The 19640-nt window shown below is 37.4% G+C and overlaps 1 protein-coding gene across 1 annotated transcript in view; it reads right to left on the bottom strand.

Annotated features, from left to right (window-relative positions):
* Nucleotides 1-19640, bottom strand: part of CNTNAP2 (contactin associated protein 2) — a 1234090-nt gene that overhangs the window by 281686 nt on the left and 932764 nt on the right. The window lies entirely within an intron of this gene.

Below are 19640 nucleotides of genomic sequence, written 5' to 3'. Positions count from 1 at the left end.
GTTGGAAACAGTTCATCAAAGCTCAGGATTCAGAAATGTGAACAACTGGAGGGCATAATCCATATACAGACTTTGACAGCCACAAACAAAAGGTTATATACAGTCTTCAGGTGAATTCCCAACACTCAGTTGTGAGTACATCAGCAAAAGTTGATCAGCAAGACTTGCTCACCCTTTAACAGTTCTACGTGGCCAGTGAGAAAATCTAATGGAGAATGGAGACTAACAGTGGACTATCATGCCTCAATGAAGTTACACCACCACAGAGTGTTGCTGTGCCAGACATGCTAGAATTTCAATATGAACTGGAGTCAAAGGCAGCCAAATGGTATGCCACCGTTGATATTGCCAATGCATTTTTCTCCATAGGACCTGGGTGTACTTGGTAGGTGATGCAGGAGGATGAGGAAGTGGATGTGTATCTCAAGGAGATTTGATTTTAGGTAAAAATAGCCAATAATTTGAACTGTATTATGTTAATTGCTCTATTATATATGTTATCATTTTTATATCTGTTGTATGTGTAACGGTTTAGTCCGAGTTACCGCACAGTTTCTCACTCACTCTCCTCCTCCCCGGCAGGAATGGGATAGAGAATTGGGAAGAAAGAAAAACGCATGGGTTGAGATTAAGACAGTTTACTAAAATAGCAAAGGAAAACTGCAACAATAACAGAATATAAGGATATTAAAATATACAAAATGAATAATGTACGTTTTCTCACCACCCGATGTCCCAATGACTGATGCAGCCCATCCTGAGCAGTGATCACAGAAACTAAACCAAGCAGCAATCAAAGGAGCGAAAAAGGGGGCCAGCAAGGTAGAGGGAACAATGCCAGCAAAAGAGAGAGAGGGATGGATGCCAGGAAGGCAGATACCCGCCCTGACCAATCCCCACTTATATACTGAGCATGACGTTTATGGCATGGAATATTCTCTTTGGACAGTTTGGGTCAATTATTCTGTCTTTCTCCCAGCTTCCTGCATCTGCACATTAGTGAGACTTGGAAAGCAGGACAGTGTCCTTGGTGTCATTAACAGCAACTCATATCATCAGGCTGTTTTGTCAACATTCTTCACATCCGAAATCCAAAACACACCAGCTGCTGAGAGGAGAATTAACTCCATCCCTGCCAAAACCAGGACAGTATGTTATATCAAAGGTATTATAGTAAGAATCACCCAAACCAATTGAGGAAATTGAGCAAAGTGCAGTGGTGATGATATCAGAACTGGTGCCCAACAACATCCTTGAGATCAACATCTTCAACTCACAGACCGTGGACATGATGCACCACCCGCACCAGATACACTAGCTATGAGGTCCAGATGCAGCATGCATCAATCCAAAACCACATACCATTTCTCCTGCCCTGAAAGACTGTTATGACAGATGAAGTCCAAAGTCATGGACTAAATGAACCCAATGGACATTTTGGAGGGATGACCCACAGACTGAAGGAATGGTATCTGTGTATATATATACCAAGACAGAAAAAGTGGCAGTGATTAATTGGAAAGTGTGGGACCTGAGCATGACATAGATTATATGGAATAAGGGGTGGATACTGTCCCAGTTTTGTCTGGGATGGAGCTAACTTTCTTCTCAGTAGCTGCTGTGTTTTGGATTTAGTATAGGATTTGGTATGTGAAGCATGTTGATAATATACTGATGTTATGATTTGTTACTAAAGAGACCAAGGACACTTTCCAGCTTCCCAGGTTTCGCTAATGTGCAGGTGCAGGAAGCTGCACATAGCCAGTACAGTTGATCCAGACTGGCCTAAGAGAGTATTCCATGCCATAAACATCACGCTCAGTATATAACTGGGGGTGGGCCAGGGAGCTGGCTCACTTTTCTCTCACTGTTCAGAATTGTTCCAGGATGGTTTCCAGGTTTTTTTTTGTTGTTGCTCCATGACTGCTGCTCGGGCTGTATCAGTTATTGGGTTGTCAAGGGAGAAACAGTGCACTATTCATTTTCTGTATTTTATTATTACTATTGTTATTCCTATTATTATTATTTTTACATATATATATATATTAAATTGCATTTTCCTTTTCTATTCTAGTAAACTGTCTTTATCTCAACCCACGAGTTTTCTTTTCTTTCCAGTTCTCTTCCCCATCCTCTGGTAAGGGAGAGGGTGAGTGAGTAGATGTGTGGTACTCAATTGCTAACTGAGATTAAACTATGACAGTACAGACATCTAAACTGGATCTTATTTTCAAGTTACAAAAGATAGGTACATAAAATAAACATGTTTTCACTACACTGAAAGAAAAAAAATTGTTTATGTTATCTTAATGAGGAAAGAATACCTCTCCTTTCTCTACTAGGCTATATTTAACCTACCTATTTAATGACTGAGTAAACAGTATTTATCGTACTTATGAAGCTGAAAGGCTGCAAGACATGCAATAAATTTATATTCCATTCACTAGTGCTGTGTGAGAGACTTGGAAAAAATATTCTAGGATCCTTAAATCTCAATATTTATCTGATCACTTTGATAAGTCACAATGTCTTAGCTTAGATAAGGGAAGCCTTTCAGTAACTGCTTAAAAAAGTACAAACCCAAAGAGAATGAACCCAAAAAAAACTTCACAGAAACAATCCACAGTCTTCCAACAGTGAAATGATTAAAGCTGTTCTCTAGTGACCAATTTCACAATACAGAAAATAACAAAGTGGCAGAAATTGAAGCAGTCTGTATTAGGTTGTTCTCAACTCTTCCACCAAATGAAAAAAAACCCGTTCTATACGTTTATAATTCACTCTCGTGTGGATTCTACATTAATAGACCTAAACCAGTTTCACAACAGGTGAAACGTTTGCTATTACTTCATAATTAGATATGTATTTCTCTGTGGCTTCCTCTGCAGTTTTAAATCTTGACTTCCCATTTCTCTGCTTCCTGTGATTCTTCATAACCTGAAGGCTATCCTTCTTCACATTTGTTTTATGCATGCTTCTATAATTTATAGGGGTCACATTGTTATGAATATTTTATTTAAGATATGAGAACACACTTTTTTTTTTTTAAGGTGTGGTGGTTAAATGAGGAGCATTTGGAAAGGAAAACATTACCTTAGTGTGAAACTATATGTTCAGGGTTGTGTACCTGAAGACACAGCCACGTGAAAGGTAGTTAACTCTGTCTTTGAAGTAAAATTAGAAGTGGCAAAATGTAACTTGACAAGCTATGTACTCTTAATCTTAAGATTACAAAACTCAAAAAGCCTTTACACAGTAGCCCTTAAAGAACTCTGTTAATAACATTGAATTTCCTCAGTATTTAAAATTGATACTTCAACATACTGGAACGATGGAAAAAAATAACGGAACTATTTAAGCCAGCCATTAAATCTGTAGTCATCCAGGGTTTTATTTTATAACTCAAGACTTTTTATATTTCTAGGTTGAATGAAACCTTTTGACATATTTTGAATAGGCCATCTTTGATGACAATTTGATCAAATGAGTAGATCAAATTTGGCTGTGTAAACCTCAGGATAAATTTAAAAATAAAAACTGTACCTTGAATTCCTCTTTAGTAGCAAATCTAACAGGAATAAAGAATTTCTGTTCTTGGGACCACAACATGAAAGTAATCTTAAACCAAAATACAAGATGTTTTGTCAAAAAAAAAAACAAAACCCACAAAACAATATTCTTCATTCTTCTAAAACATCAAGATAAAAACTTTCCATTTGACTGAAGGATAACAACTGTAATTCAACCTTAAGTATTAATAAGTGAATGAGTCTAGTGGTAAAAGAAATGCACAGTCCTCAACATTAATATGCTGTAGCACCACACGCTTCCTGCATACTCTTCTTTAAATTACTTTTTTATAGACTTAGATATTTCACTCCCTTGCAGTCACTTATGAGTATTGAATCAATGAGAATGAGGTCACTAAATACTTGTGGCAATCTAGACGTTAGTTCTTGTGTGCCCCAGTTCTTCCACTTGTAAGAATGTGCATTAACTAATTATGGTAGAGGCCTTCAATGCTGCAACAAATGGTTCTCAAATAAACACATAGAATATGTAGAAGACATGAGAATTTTTTTTTTAAACCTACAGAAGAATAAATGGAAATATTTTTTTTTTAATTATTTTTAGACTGATCTAAAGATGTAGAAATCAAAACACTGTAACCAAGCAACCTCCACCAGAGAAGACAAAGTTCTCTAGGCTTTTGCCTTGCTACAGAGTTTTACCATGTTAGACGAGCTGTGAAGAATCAGGTACGCTATCATGAGGCTGACCACATCATGTACCCGAGGCAGACAAAGAACTATTTTTTACACTGAGTGAGTTGAATTATGCCAAAACTCTGGTCCAAATTCAGATTAACTTTGATTGATGTAGCCTGTCCTTGTCTTTAACGATCACAAAATTCTGGTCAGTGTTGCATCGGCTAGCTTAACTTTGCAGACGTGTTTTAGCATGACAGTACTTTGTACTGAAGATAAGGTCAAGAGATTCTGGAAGAGAGGGTTAATTAATCTATAGATCAGCTACAACGACCTGCTTCCTTGAAGTTCTTTTTCTGATAAAATGAGTGAAAATAGGATTGGAAATGGTGAACGAATATAGTAGCTTTTTAGAGATATTGAGAGTTAGTCTGAATTCCTGTTTAGGTCTCGGTTGACTTCAAGCTTTGTGTGCCTTCAGCCTAATCCTCCAGGAATGCAACATAGTGTTACTCGAGGTGAGCATGAAGGTGAAAGTAGCATTTGAGTCCTCACAGTTATAAAATCTCTGCTGTTAGGCTCCCTTTTTCATATTCTCAAATACGATTCACAGCTTCTATTAAATTGAGATTAAGCAGTGTAGAAATGGTTCATAACCCTCTGTGGCCATCAATATAAAGAAATAAAAATAAAAGTTGAAATATCAGGAGGAAAAGTATGGCAAGTATTCTGTTGGCTCAGTTGATAACAATTACTCAGCTAGAGTAACACAGTATGCCTGGCTTTTTAACTGGTAGAAATTTCCTTGTTAAACACACAGGAATTACTGAATTTTGAAATTAGTTGCCTCATAATGCAAATATTGAGAAGGAAATGTCTGCTACAAATCACTAAATATAGTTTAGAACAGTAATAATACCTTAAAAAATATTTCATTACTGCATTTAATGACTGGCTCACTGGAACATTATGGACTTTCAACATCATATTGGTTCATTAGCTGTCAAATCGGCCATCACTGCCGGCACTGACCAACCCTGTAATGATCATTGGTTATCCTTTCTACGTTATCCCAAAAGAAGCCATTATTATAATGAAATAGGTATCGTAAGTTGGAAATAGATATTGAAAGTATATACTTAAAGTTTAAAAAAATGTTTTGCTTGGAACAGACACATAATAAATACATCATATCTCTATTGTATTACAACAAGGGTAATTTGCAGCTATGTAAAGATACATCCTTTAGTTTCACAGAGGTAACAGGGTAATGAAACTTACTGCAATCAGCAGAGATTTCCGTGAAAGCAGCAAGACCTGTCTGAGCTCCACAAATGCTGATCCTGCTGTCCTGTCAGGAACCTCATCTTGCCATAGTTACACTGTTAACAGCACTCAAGACAGCTAATTTAGAGCTAAGTCTGCTCTATCTAGATGCTATAGTAGTATAAACTTTGGCTTGTACAATGAAACTAATAAAAATAATAGTAGAAGTTATAAGCACAATATAGAATAAAAATTAAAAATCATACCAATAACAAACAAGTTGAAACCATCTCTGCAAAATTTTACCTAAGCAGTTGAAACTCCAATCATTTTTTTCAAATAAGTGTTTTTGATTAATGAATAAAATATACTGTTCTTTTAGTCAATATCAAATATAAAGAGAAAGAGTAGGAATGTAGTCTTTTATTTAGGATAACTTTTTCTTTCATGACAGCTTTCAGGAGAATGAAAAAAGTTTTCGGCTTACACCATTAGCTCAGTATAAATGAGCCACTACATAAATAAATATTGTAAAATTATGTGTTTAGAAATGAATTAGCAAACAAGCAAACTTATTAATAATAAAGACGTGGGAAATGCTAGTGTGCTAACCCATGAAGTTATAGGCTTGAATGCACACATCCAGACTTAGAATATCTCAGTTTCACTCAAAGAAATGAGAAGCTTGTGACTGAGCAATAAATCCCTAAAATGGAAGAAGGCTCAGTGGAGACGGCCAAGGGCAATTTTCCCCTGAAGCTAAGGCAATAATGCAGAGTGTGACTGACCACAGCTGTTGTAAAGAAGCTGATTTTACCTCAACACAAAGAGGAAAGGTAGCCTTTGTTTTAGATAAACAGCTATCAACAGTTGCATGAATCAACTGGTGGTGTAAATGTTTCTCCCTGTGTTCATTAAGTGCGAATGTCTCCCTGAGTTAGCCACGCCAGCATGGCGGGAGTAAATACTTGGCTCAGCCCAACATGGAGTATAAAAGCTGAGCAACTATCAAAATAATTTTGAAGATAGCAATGGGTTTGAGCTGGCTTCAACCCATGATGATTTGGGACACCCAGCATTGTGATGGTGAGCATATTATAGAGACTGGTAATGGGAATCATACTGGTTTTGTAATGGAACTGTATATTGCAATTGCTATATATATATATTGTTAAGTGCAACTTACATTTGTATTCTGTTATTCAATATATTATCACTCTGCTATACCAGAAATCCTGTGTAACATCAAGTATCTTTAAATAAGTAAATCTGATACTAAACATTTTATCTTCTACACGTGGAATACCTTAAAGAACCTGGTCAGAGAGTACTGGACATAAAGGAAACAACAGACTTATGCCCATCTTTTACGCTATGGATATGGAAAATATCAGTTAGTACTTCCATTTCAGTCCACCACAAATCCATGCAAAAGATGAAGAACATGAACTGTGGAAATCTGCTGCTTGCGGTGCCTCACCCATACCTCTATATTCTTGGTTGGAATTGTTAAAATAGCAGTTTACTTGGTAACACCAGTAGTACATCTCATAACCTTACTTCCTCAGAACTATAAATGTTTTCTATAATTTCACAATGATTCTTGCAACACTTCAATTAAAGTACAACTGATAACATGAATTCTACTGGGATGCACTCTGTCCATACTGCTTGGTTCGGAGTAGCAGAGAAAGAAGGTTGTTCCATTCAGAGTAGCATTTTATTTGATACTAAACTCTTCTTCAGGTATGCAAGCCAGCAAAAGTTGACAATTTTCCTTTAATTAACCCAAAGAGTGGGCTCAATTTCTTTGCAAATGTTTTTTAGTCATAGGTCAGAACTTTTCCCCCACTGAAAGAAATATTAATGATCTCAACACTGGTGAACTCTATTACAGAAAGAAAATAACTGACCTAAAAATAAGAGTTGTTGAATCACTTTTTCTTAGGAAAAAGTAATAAAAAGACATATCTTGTTATAAAGTGCTATTAGTAGCCTCCTTGCAGCTTCTTCATAGAATCATAGAATAGTTAGGGTTGGAAGGGACCTTCAAAGGTTATCTCATCCAACCCCCCTGCAAGGAGCAAGGACATCTCCAACTAGATCTGGTTGCTCAGAGCCTCATCCAACCTGGCCTTGAACGTTTCCAGGGACGGGGCATCTACCACCTCTCTGGGCAACTTGTTCCAGTGTTTCACCACCCTCATTGTATTTTTTTTTCTTATACCCAGTCTGAATCTACCTCCTTCTAGTTTAAAACCATTATCCCTCATCTTATCGCAATAGGCCCTGCTAAAAAGTTTCTCCTGGTCGAGCATGATTTGCCCTTAGTGAAGCCGTTTTGGCTGTCACCAGTCACCTGCTTGTATTCCATGTGCTTCAGCATGGTTTCCATGAGAATCTGCTCCATGACCTTGCCAGGCAGAGGTGAGACTGATCAGCCTCTAGTTCCCTGGGTCTTCCTTGTTCCTCTTTTTAAAAGTGGGGGTTATGTTACCCCTTTTCCAGTTGGCAGGGACCTCACCAGAGCACCACAACTTCTCATATATAATGGACAGTGGCTTGGCAACTTCATCCACCGGTTCCCTCAGGACCCGCAGATGCATCTCATCAAGTCCGATGGACCTGTGCACCCTCAGGTTCCTTAGATGGTTTCAAAGCTGCTCTTCTGCTACAGTGGCAGCTCTTGATTCTCCCAGTCCCTGCCTTTGTCTTCTGCAACTTGGGTGACGTGGCTAAAGCAGTCATTAGTGAAGACTGAGGAAAAAAAAGTCATTGAGCACCTCAGCCTTCTCCACATCCCAGGTATCCAGGCCTCCCGTATCCTTTCCGAGAGGGCCCACGTTCTCCTTGGTTTTCCTTTTATCCCAGACATACGTAAAGAAGCTTTTCTGGTTGTCCTTGATGGTAGCATTTAAAAATATGGAGTTTTATAAGAGTATAAATATAACTCTAGAGGAATACTTTTGCTATATTTATCCCTCTGAGGATAGAGGATGAGAGACGGAAAAATTGGTTTCAAAATAATGTGCACAAGAGCAAATGAAAGGTGATTGTTTCATTACATCCATAACCTCTATTATTAAATTATTCTTAGCACTTCAGAAACAGGACCTCAAGAAATTACACATATTATAATAATACTAGACTAATTATCTCAAAGCTGCTCCAGAGCTGTCAGAAGTGGTAAAGTGAACACAATCTTCTTATCTTGAATTGCTATGTATGTATCTCTTATCTACAAATTATAATAAAAATAGTAATTTAGTTAAGACCCACTAACTAATTAGTTTGGAAAATAAATATTAGTAATACATATGACAGAAAAATGTAAATTTAACCTTTATACTATTTGCACTCCTGTGGCAATTCCCACCATTCTCTAGGAAAAGATTTCAATAACTTTGTTAAGGTGTTGAAAATAGGACTGTAGGGTTATTACTATAATTTGCAGGGTATATCAAAACCAGTAGGACAAATGTTTCTTTTGAAGGGATCTGATTTTGGATGTGTTACTTGGGATCCTTTTTAAGAATTCTAATGCCAAGCGTTTGGCATGACCTCATGGTTGCCACTTATAACTGTATTATCAAAACAGTCTTCTGAAAAGTCAGGTCACACCAAGATAAGGTCACATAGTAAGCTTGTTAGGGACAGGAAAAAATAAAATTCAGGATGACTTCACATTTAGATGTCTCTAAGTATTACCTCAGAAGCTTATGAAAGTAAAATAATTCAGGCTTAAGAAAACCTTAGTAAAAACAACTTGATTTTCAGATTTGGCAAACACGTGAAGTTCCTACTTATTTTAATACACCAAGCAGCTGATAAATCGCTTGGAAAATGAGGGCATTTAAATTATTTCCTTTGAAATTGGCTAGGAGCCTAACCTTAGTTAATGAAGTAGTTTTAAAATCTTCAGCCAGGGTGTCCCATATTCCTAATCACTTCTTAGCCACTTTCCTTAACACATTGCGATTAAATACATTTTTGGCATGTTTCAATCACCATCCTTTATTTTAGCTCCCACAGCTAAATCTATATGTTGTCTGTACTCCACACCTAAAATTCAGAGTGACCCAAGATAAATTTCTGATTCTTGCATCATAATGTGGTTCCCCCAGTGGGTTCTTTGCTATTCTCAAACTTCTTGACATTTGTCTGTTGTCAGGTTGGCTGGGCACAACCTAGCACAACAGAGAGATGCCTTAGTGACTTAATCCAGGAGATGGGCAGCAAACTTCCTAGGGCTTTTTGCAGCTTGGCAAATGTCAGAGGACACTGAGTTGTCTCAGGTGGGAAGAGCCACAAGCTACAGGAAAGGTCAGGCAGCAATGACGCTGAAGGTACTACCAATGACAGCAAAGAATCGTTTAAAAATTCATCCTCACTTTTTTCGGTACGTTATATATTAGAATATTTTTAGCTCATTCTTTAACATAAACCAATATTATTCTCCTAACATACACTGCAGTTTCAGAATTCTGAATTAATTTCTAACTGATCTTCACAAGATTTACAACTTATAAAAATCTGTGATCTGAAGGCTGATTTATAACTCACTGACACATAGCAAATAGAGAGTATAAGGCACTATTTGAACATAAAAGTATAGTGCAAAAGGAGCCTATTCAGACACCAGTACAGAAGTTAGAACAGACAATATGCTCAATCATACAAAAAGTCTGCCATTATCTGGCATTCTAGAGATTAAAGCAGGAAAAAAGGTGAAGCTTCTTAAAACATTACTTATTGCAATAATCTACCAGTTGATGAGAAAAATTATACCACTTGACCAAGGCCAAAAAAGACACTTAAAATACAATAACTATGATTCAAAGTTCAGGGCTTCAGTGACTACAATCTATATACTCAATCCCCTAAACAAACTGCTTCCTGAAGAAAGCAGAGAATACTGTATCTAATATAAGTAATCATAAAAAAACATTTACTCCAATGGCACCATTTTATTCCAAGATGGTTTTGATCAAGGAGATATATCTACCATGATAAAAATTAATTGACTGCAAGCCAAGTAAAATGCATGAGAGGTGTAATTTGGGGAAGTTTTTTGCAGTCCTACCATAAAAAATTTCGAGAATTACAGTTCAGGTTTAAAGTAAAATACTCACACTCACACTGTTCTTTTTATACTAATGTATAAATATTTTATACATTTATTTTCCATTACATTATCAAGAAGGAAAAAGAATAGCAATCCTACAGATATTCTAAGGGTATTTTTATATGCACCCATGAGAATTACTCTTGTCATGGTTTAACCCCAGTTAGTAACTAAGTACCACCCAGTTGCTCGCTCACCCTTCTCACACCTAGGTGGGATGAGGGAGAGAATTGGAAAGAAAGGAAAACTTGTGGGCTGAGATAAAGGCAGTTTACCAGGACAGCGAAGGAGGAAATGATGATGATGATGATGATGATGATGATACATAAAATATACAAAATTAACGATACACAGTTTCTCACCACCTAATAATCAATACAGCCCCTCCCAAGGAGTGATCATGGAGTAGAACTGAATGTGATCTTGGAATGATCCTGAGGGAGAGAAAGCAAGAGAGTTGCCCACTGCTCAATCCTGCTTATATACTGACCATCATGTCTATGGTATGGAATATTTCTTTGGTCAGTTTGGGTCAGCTGTACTGGCTACACCTCTCCCAGCTTTTTGCACCTGCACATTAGCAAAATCATAGAATCATAGAATCATAAAATGGTTAGGGTTGGAAAGGACCTTCAAAGGTCACCTAGTCCAACCCTCCTGCAAGAAGAAGGCACATCTTCAACTACATCAGGTTGCTCAGATCTGTAAAGCTGAAAAAATCCTCAATGTTTAGCAACAACACTACAACATCAGTATATTATCAACATTTTTCACATATCAAATCCCATACTAAATCCAAAACACAGCAGCTACTGTGAAGAAAATTGGCTCCATCCCAGACAAAACCAGGACAACTCTGAAATTCCAGTGATTGTTCAAAAATACTCTCTGAATGGTAGCATTCTGCTGAAACACTACAAATTAATTAAATTTAAAACTATTGCTATTAATTTCATATGCCAGCCTCTGGATTTTTTCCGCTCAGAGGCATAGCTTAATATGAACTATGCCTCACTATGGAGTTAAAAAAAAATTACAGATATTCTTTATTTACATATTTAATATTTGAGAGATTATAAATTATTGAAAACATCATTTTTTTTTTCCCAAGATGTGCCCTTCAAGTTTCTTCTTAAAATCCATTTTTAATGGATATTAATTCCTTTATTTCTTGTCTTTTTTTTTCTTCCTATGTCCTTGAAATTCTGATTTTAGCTGGCACGGTATCAGGAGTTTGATCATCAAAATTCACATTAAGTAAGAGTCACTGACTGGCTGCATAGTAATATTTCATATGCTTTCAGTTCTTAGATAACAGTTTACTCCTATAGAATACAGCACACGCCTTGTTTCCAGCAGCCTGAACAACCCAGATGCCCCCTACCTTTTTTTTTTCTTCCACGTAAGACTTCTTGAGGTCTCAAGATTCACAAATGGGAATAAAATTATTTGGGGAATCTCTTATCAGCTTATACTCAATAGAATACAAAAAATTAATTAAATCAGTTTTTTTTCTTGGCAAATACAATACTTGCTAATATTATTAAATAGAGCTTTTATCGGCTTTACCAGAAAATGTGAGACTTCATGATTTCTTTTTTGAGTACTTTTTTACATGCATTTGACAGTTTCCAAATCTTTACTCTTATTATCAAGAAGGATTAGGTTCTGAGAGATGATTTGCCTCTCCCTAATTCTACCAGCTCAATCACATTAACTGTTACAAACCAAAGAAAGTGTAGTAGTACCACTGGTAAATGGAAATGTATGAAAACTTGCTTTGTTGCATGTATTTTTTTCTTATGGTCACACAAATCTTTCTCATATTAGGATTAAAAATTATTTTAAGTCAACTTAGTTCCCCATTAATATTGCTGAGCAGAACAGAGAAAAATGTTGTTTCTCTTTGCTGTATTTTTTACCATTTTTTTTCAAGATTTGAAAAAATCATTGCTGTGGTATTAAAACTTGGAAGGGAAAAAGACCAAGAGCAATGAATGTTCAGTTCCTACTTTTTACATTAGTCAAGTATGACAACTTCCAATCAGGAAGCAGAACTGTGAATTAAAAATTTCTCTCAAAAGGAGGGAGAATTATTTTCTCTAACAATAGAAAACACTATCCCAAAATAGGCAAAAAAAAAGTCCATTAAACAGCATAGTTACCAGAAACATCTTTCTAAACATCTCAAAAAGACAAGTTTAAATATCCTCATTTTATTATAAATCTCATGTTTAGTTCATCCCAGTACCCCTCTCTCTCATTCAATATAAGGAAGACATTGAAGTTATGTCAAAACATAATTAAATGATCAAAAGCAAAATTCATGATAATGTTTTACTCAGAGAATGGTCACTTGCAAGAACATCAAAGTTTTCAAGTTACATTTTCTTCCTTTACAAGACTTTCTCATTAATATTAATTTACTAGAACAAGCAATTACCCAATTATCTTCACATTTAAATTACCTAAATGTCCAGGTTATAATTGCATTCATTAGTTACTGAAATTGCACCTGCAAATGCTATATCACAAATATGACTATGAAACATTTATGTTGTTCTTCTGTAATGGATATTTAACAATTTAATTTCATTATTAATACTTCCTAGTATGTTGTAAGCAGTTTTGTAAAAATACTCATTGCTAGAGGGAGTCATTTTATTTGTGAAGGAAAGCAACCAAGGAAAATATCATTAGGGGTTTTTTTCTTCTCTTTAGTCAATGACAAAGGTAATAGTATGGAAAGTTGATTTGTGCCAATGGGCTTCTACAATTCCAAGTAGCAACTGTATGAACAGTATAAACAACTGACAGTAACTACCTTAAAAATAAATTTAGTGGTGAGTTTTAATGTTTGTTCTCAGTACGGACTCTGTCTTTTATTCTTTCTTACCCAAATCTGGCTACTTCACTTTGAGAAGTACCTAGAGTTTGAAACCATTATGTTACTACTAGTCTCCTTCTGTGAGGAAGGAAAATAAACTAGATATTTAAAAAAAAAAAAGTCACATTAAAAGTAAGGTAATAGATATGCCTATGCAGCATGTACAAAAGCTTATTTGAAGTATAAAACTCTCACTAAATTGGTTTTAGTGGTTGGTTTTTGGTTTTGGGTTTTTTTTTTTTTTTGGTACAAAACTCACCAAACTATGTCTCAAGGTAAATTAGCAGAATATCTGTGTATAGGTAAGAAAATGAGCTACACGGGAATTAAACCATTTTGCAGGTATATATATATGCAAAATTTCCCAGACACAATTTACAAAAGGGGATAATGATTAAAAAAGCAAAGTACAAATAAAAGAAAGGAACTTCTTCCACAAGGCAAAAATTGTCTTCTGAGTCCAGATTTTAAAATATGAGCAGGAAACGGTCTGGACAAATTCCAGAGTACAAGCCTATGCACTAGCACTAGCTAGTTTATGCACTAGCATGAACATATGCTTTTTATTGAGAGACCACTCCCCAGTTGAGTTCTTTCACCTCTTCTGGTTGCCACTGCATGAAAAAGCCAACTAACCAACAACTAAACTGAAAAATAGATAACTACTGAAAAATAATTTACAAACTCTCTGCTGTTAGAGATACATGATATTTTCCAACAGCTTTTCATTATACTGTAGTGATCACATCTGGAATTGAACTGCTATGAGAATTGACCCTGATGACCTACTTAATTACACAGCAGTCTGTCACATCTTGAAATGTCTACTTTCCGAAACCCAGATGGACATTTAAAGCCCATTTTTTCTCTTATACTCAGTGTTTCAAGAGGAATTGGTGGCCTGTTCCAATTATCTAAAGGCCCTAACTGTACAGATCACACACCAGAGAAGGCCCAGGCTGAACTTGGCCCTAGCTGATTGGCTGACTGTTTCATTTCTATAGAGGAAATGGGAATGGGATTGTACATGGACTGTTGCAATCAAGCTGGCTCCGCTGTCATAATTTCTAGAAAGAGGACTTCATCTCAGTTATTCTGGAGTCTTTAGAGCTTGCAGAGGGTCAAGGAAAATATGTCTATACTCAAGCAGGTTTTCAAATGTTTTTTTGAATCATGATTGTTCAGTCTCAATCTCCATCATGTCCACTGTATTTTACTTCAAATCTTTTGGGTTGTTTTAATTCCTCCACCTTGTGCAAATCTCTACCTCCTTATAAAACTCAGCAATATACACATGAATAAAAAATTCATTCCAAGATTTTATCCCCAGTTTGGTATTCCCAAATTAAGAGAATAGATAGTCAAAGATGTGGTACTGGGCATCTCATACAAAACACTTTCCAAGAAGATAAGGATATTTACCAAAATTGAAACTCTAGAGCTTCACTTGTAGTCTTCTTCACAGGATGGAGTTACTCCTGACTTATTCCCATATAAACAGAAGATAGATGAAGTATTGTAGAACCTATTCTAGTCTTCCATAAGGCTCTAGCTATTGCAGGTTAGAAAAGTAGCAAGAAGACTGTGCACTGCTGAGACACAGTGAAAATTCATCTGTACTGCTAACTTCAAGCATTGCCCAGAAACATTTTTTTTGGTACTATAACAGGATCATCTAGATCATTTCAGCTAGCACTTAAACCAAACAATTCCTAACACACTTTGGCAATTGGAACAGTTCAGATGCCATTAGCAATAACCTGTTTACAAGGAGCCTTCCTGATTTGAAGGCTAAGACAGTTTACTAGCAAAGATGAGGGTTGTTTCATGTCAGAAGGCATCAGTGTCAGGGAATCTGTCTAGGTGTTTAGGATATCAGTGAAGGTGTGCCCTTAGAGGACTTCATTCTTTGGGTCATTTTTGGAATACAATAGTAAGCAACCTGGTTTCTGTGTGTTTCTTCTCTGTACCATAAACTACAGAAATTCAGCGAAAGTAAAAGAATAAAAAGTCCAAAATATTTACTTGATCATTCTAAAAATGAAAATCGTATCAATCACGGCAAACTTTTAACCATTACATTTTTAACAAAGCAATTGGGACACGGCATATCTGTAGATATGCCTACTTTAAGTGTAATCCACTTACTGTAAACTTAGTGTAAGTCTAAAAATGTTTATGTACATCATACAATGTCATGAAACAACATATCTCTGACTAAGCTGATAAATTCACATGGTACAATCACTGCTGTACAGGAGCTAGGTCTTGTGCCATAGAATCATGGAATGGTTAGCGTTGGAAGGGACTTCAAAGGTCATCTAGTCCAAACCCCCTGCAAGGAGCAGGGACATCCCCAACTAGATCTGGTTGCTCAGAGCCTCATCCAAATGGCCTTAAACATTTCCAGTGATGGGACATCCACCACCTCTCTGGGAAATCTGTTCCAGTGCTCTACAACTCGCATTGTAAAAAATTTCTACCTAATATCTAATCTGAATCTACTTCCCTCTATTTTAAAACCATTACCCCTTGTCCTGTCGCAACAGGTCCTACTGAACAGTCTCTGCCTATCTTTCTTGTAGGCCCCCTTGAGGTACTGGAAGACCACTATAAGGTCTCCCTGGAGCCTCCTCTTCTCCAGGCTGAACAGCACAACTCTCTCAGCCTGTCGTCATAGGAGAGGTTCTCCAGCCCTCTGATCGTCTTTGTGGCCCTCCTCTGGACCCTCTCCAACTGGTCCATGTCCTTCTTATGTTGGGGGCCCCAGAACTGGATGCAGTACTCCAAGTGGGGTCTCATGAGAGTATAGCAGAGAGGCAGAATCACCTCCCTTGACCTGCTGGCCATCCAGCCAATTCCTTATCCACCAAGTGGTCCATCCATCAAATCCAGGTCTGTCCAGTTTGGAGAGAAGGATGTCATGCAGGACAATGTCAAAAGCTTTGCACAAGTCCAGGTAGATGATATCCGTTGCTTGTCCCTTGTCCACCAATGCTGTAACCCAGTCATAGAAGGCCACCAAATTAGTCAGGCACAATTTGCCCTTAGTGAGGCCATGTTGGCTGTCACAAATCACCTCTTTGCATTCCATGAGCCTTAGCATGGTTTCCAGTAGTAGCCTGTTTTCCATAGTAGCAGGATAGTTTCACTTGCTATGGACTTGCACTATTTGGCCAGGTCCCACAATGGGACTGAAGTGATCTGGCCACAGTGGTGAAGCAACAAGGCCATATATCCCCAATACTAAAAGCAGCTTGTACCTTCTCACATTAGTATGGCATAAAAAACACTGTAGCTCAGTGTAGGAGTTCAGCGCTTCCAGGCAGGAACAGGATAATGGTGAACAGGTGAGGGCAGTAGATTTTCAGTAAAGCATGTGCTTTATGCTACTGTAGTGTTCCTATTTTGGAGCTAGACTTTTTTTCTCACTAAAAGATTTTTCTTCACCATACTGCACTGAGCAGTCTAGTCAAACTCTACACCTTCTTTTTGCTCTGCTAAGCTTAGCTATAAATCAATAAGAAATAGAAAATTATCAGTAGCAAGACCCTGCAGCAAGAAGCCCACTTCACCCTATACAGATCCCAGCAAAACAAAACCAAACCAAACAATACCAAATCAAACAACAAAGAAAAACCAAAGCCCACAAAATGTCAGAGGGGATAGCAATGGCTAGGAAAGAAATACATAGCTGGTTATCTCTATCCAATCTGGAATTTTTTATTCTTCTCAGAACAAAACCTAGTATTCAAGGTAACGAAACCCTTCATGGGATTATGAACAACTTTCAGGACACTGTGGCTAGTATCCAAATTAAAGAAACTAAGGAACTGCAGCAAGGTGACCACCTTTCCCAGTTAGGACTGGTTTGTAAAAGTAAGTCTCAGTGCAAGTTTATGAACATGTTTTATTGTAATAACTACACAGGATTAAGCCTAAGAAAGATCTGGAAACTCATAGAAAATATAATGACAAACACAAATATATGTGAACTTGCATTTCACTGAATTTTAAATGTCTATGTCACCTGCTGGTATGTGGTTTTCTGTCAATGCAACAGGCCTCAAACTGTCAAAAGTAGATAACACATTTTTGGCTATAAACCTGATTTCATATCCAAGGGTGATATGAATCTCAAAACATAAGGATTTCTTGCTGACAGTGAAAACTGTGTGGTCCTTAGGAAGTGTTATCAGAAGTTATAAAAACTATTATTGTCTTGTTTGCAAAAAAAATTTTTTTGTAGAGTAACATGACATGCCCACTGAAACATGAGTGGCTGCTTCAGCACTGATGACTCTTGAGCATTTGCTTCCAGGCCTGCCCCGCAGCCAGCCAGTGGGAAGTGAGTGCCTCCTCTCTCTTCCTCACCTTCCCAAAGCAGCCGCATACTACCACGGTCTTTCTTAAAGATGATGTCATTTTAAAGGTGAGATCTAAGGAAGATTCAAGTGCAGATAGACTATTTTGAGAACTAAAAGAATTCTCATTTCACACATGATGTGTCTCCTGACACAGGACTGCTCACACTGATGAAGAGATTGCAGTTCCTACTAAAGTGTGATAAAACTAAAAGTTTTTCTCTGAAAACAGACTGAATACAGAACAGAGTTCAAAACTGAAACACTCCTAATGCACAGACTTTTTCACTGTAGGAACAAAGATGGCTAAAACTCGGCTGTATATGCACTGCAAGTATGTATATGCATATGTATGTCCTAAATATGTTACTAAGGTCAATTCATAAAGATGGTTTGCTTTTGAAAATACAAGAGTGTCTAAAAACCTTACTGAAATTTGAAAGAGGGCTATCTTCCTTTTTCAATGAAATTTTAGAATGAAACTACTATATTTTGCTCTGAACTGAGACAGCAGCCAGAGGTACAGGCGGTTCATCTTACTCCATGCCTTCCTATAACAACAACAACAAAAAAAAACCCAAGACCCCTTGGAATGGTAATAAACAAGCCTACGAAAATATCAGCTTGATAGTGGTCACAATAATGCAACCTACTTGTTAGCAGTTACTGAGATAGAAACAAACAAGACAGAAAATTATCTTTTCTCAGTACATAAATAAACAGGGCATTCATATAATAAAATCATATCAAGTTTTGTCCTGAACCTCACTCTGCCCCAACATCTCTAAAGAAGATGGCAAAACTGCAAAGGCACTAGACAGTGACAGGATTATTAAAAATATGGAACAATTTCCTGGAGGTAAATGCCTACATAGTCTAGGGTTCTTCAGCCTCGAAATTAGATAAGTGAGAGTAGATAAAATTAAGTAGATAAAATTATTAAGTGAAAAGGGTTAATTAAGTACCTTTAATCTATTAAAATAACATTGTGCTTTTTATCATACAAGAGCTAACATATTGGGTAGCAAGTTCAATACACACACACACACACACAGATTAATTTTCCTACGCAGCAAAACATAGAATCATAGAATGGTTAGCGTTGGAAGGGACCTTCAAGGGCCATCTAGTCCAAGCCCCCTGCAAGGAGCAGGGACATCCCCAACTAGATCAGGTTGCTCAGAGCCTCATCCAACCTGGCCTCGAACGTTTCCAGGGATGGGGCATCCACCACCTCTCTGGGAAACCCGTTCCAGTGTTCTACAACTCTCAGTGTAAAAAATTTTTTCCTAATATCTAATTTAAATCTGTCTCACTCTATTTTGAAACCATTACCCCTAGTCCTGTCAGAACAGGCCCTGCTGAAGAGTCTCTCTCGGTCTTTCCTGTAGGCCCCCTTGAGGTACTGGAAGACCACTGTGAGGTCTTCCCAGAGCCTCCTCTTCTTCAGGCTGAACAGCCCCAACTCTCTCAGCCTGTCCTCATAGGAGAGGTGCTCCAGCCTTCTTATCATCTTTGTGGCCCTCCTCTGGACCCTCTCCAACGGGTCCATGTCCTTCTTATGTTGGGGGCTCCAGAACTGGACACAGTACTCCAGGTGGGGTCTCACCAGGGCAGAGTAGAGGGGCAGAATCACCTCCCTCAACCTGCTGGCCACACTCCTCTTGAAGCAGCCCAGGATGCAGTTGGCCTTCTGGGCCACAAGGGCACATTGTTGGCTCATGTTGAGCTTCTTGTCCACTATCATTCCCAAGTCCCTCTACTCAGGGCTTGTCTCAATCCATTCTCTG

This window comes from Chlamydotis macqueenii, chromosome 2 (assembly GCF_036417535.1).
Source record: "Chlamydotis macqueenii isolate bChlMac1 chromosome 2, bChlMac1.mat, whole genome shotgun sequence".
NCBI classification, from domain to species: domain Eukaryota; kingdom Metazoa; phylum Chordata; class Aves; order Otidiformes; family Otididae; genus Chlamydotis; species Chlamydotis macqueenii.
Note: the sequence above shows the minus strand (reverse complement) of the source record. Positions and strands in the feature narration are given on the sequence as shown.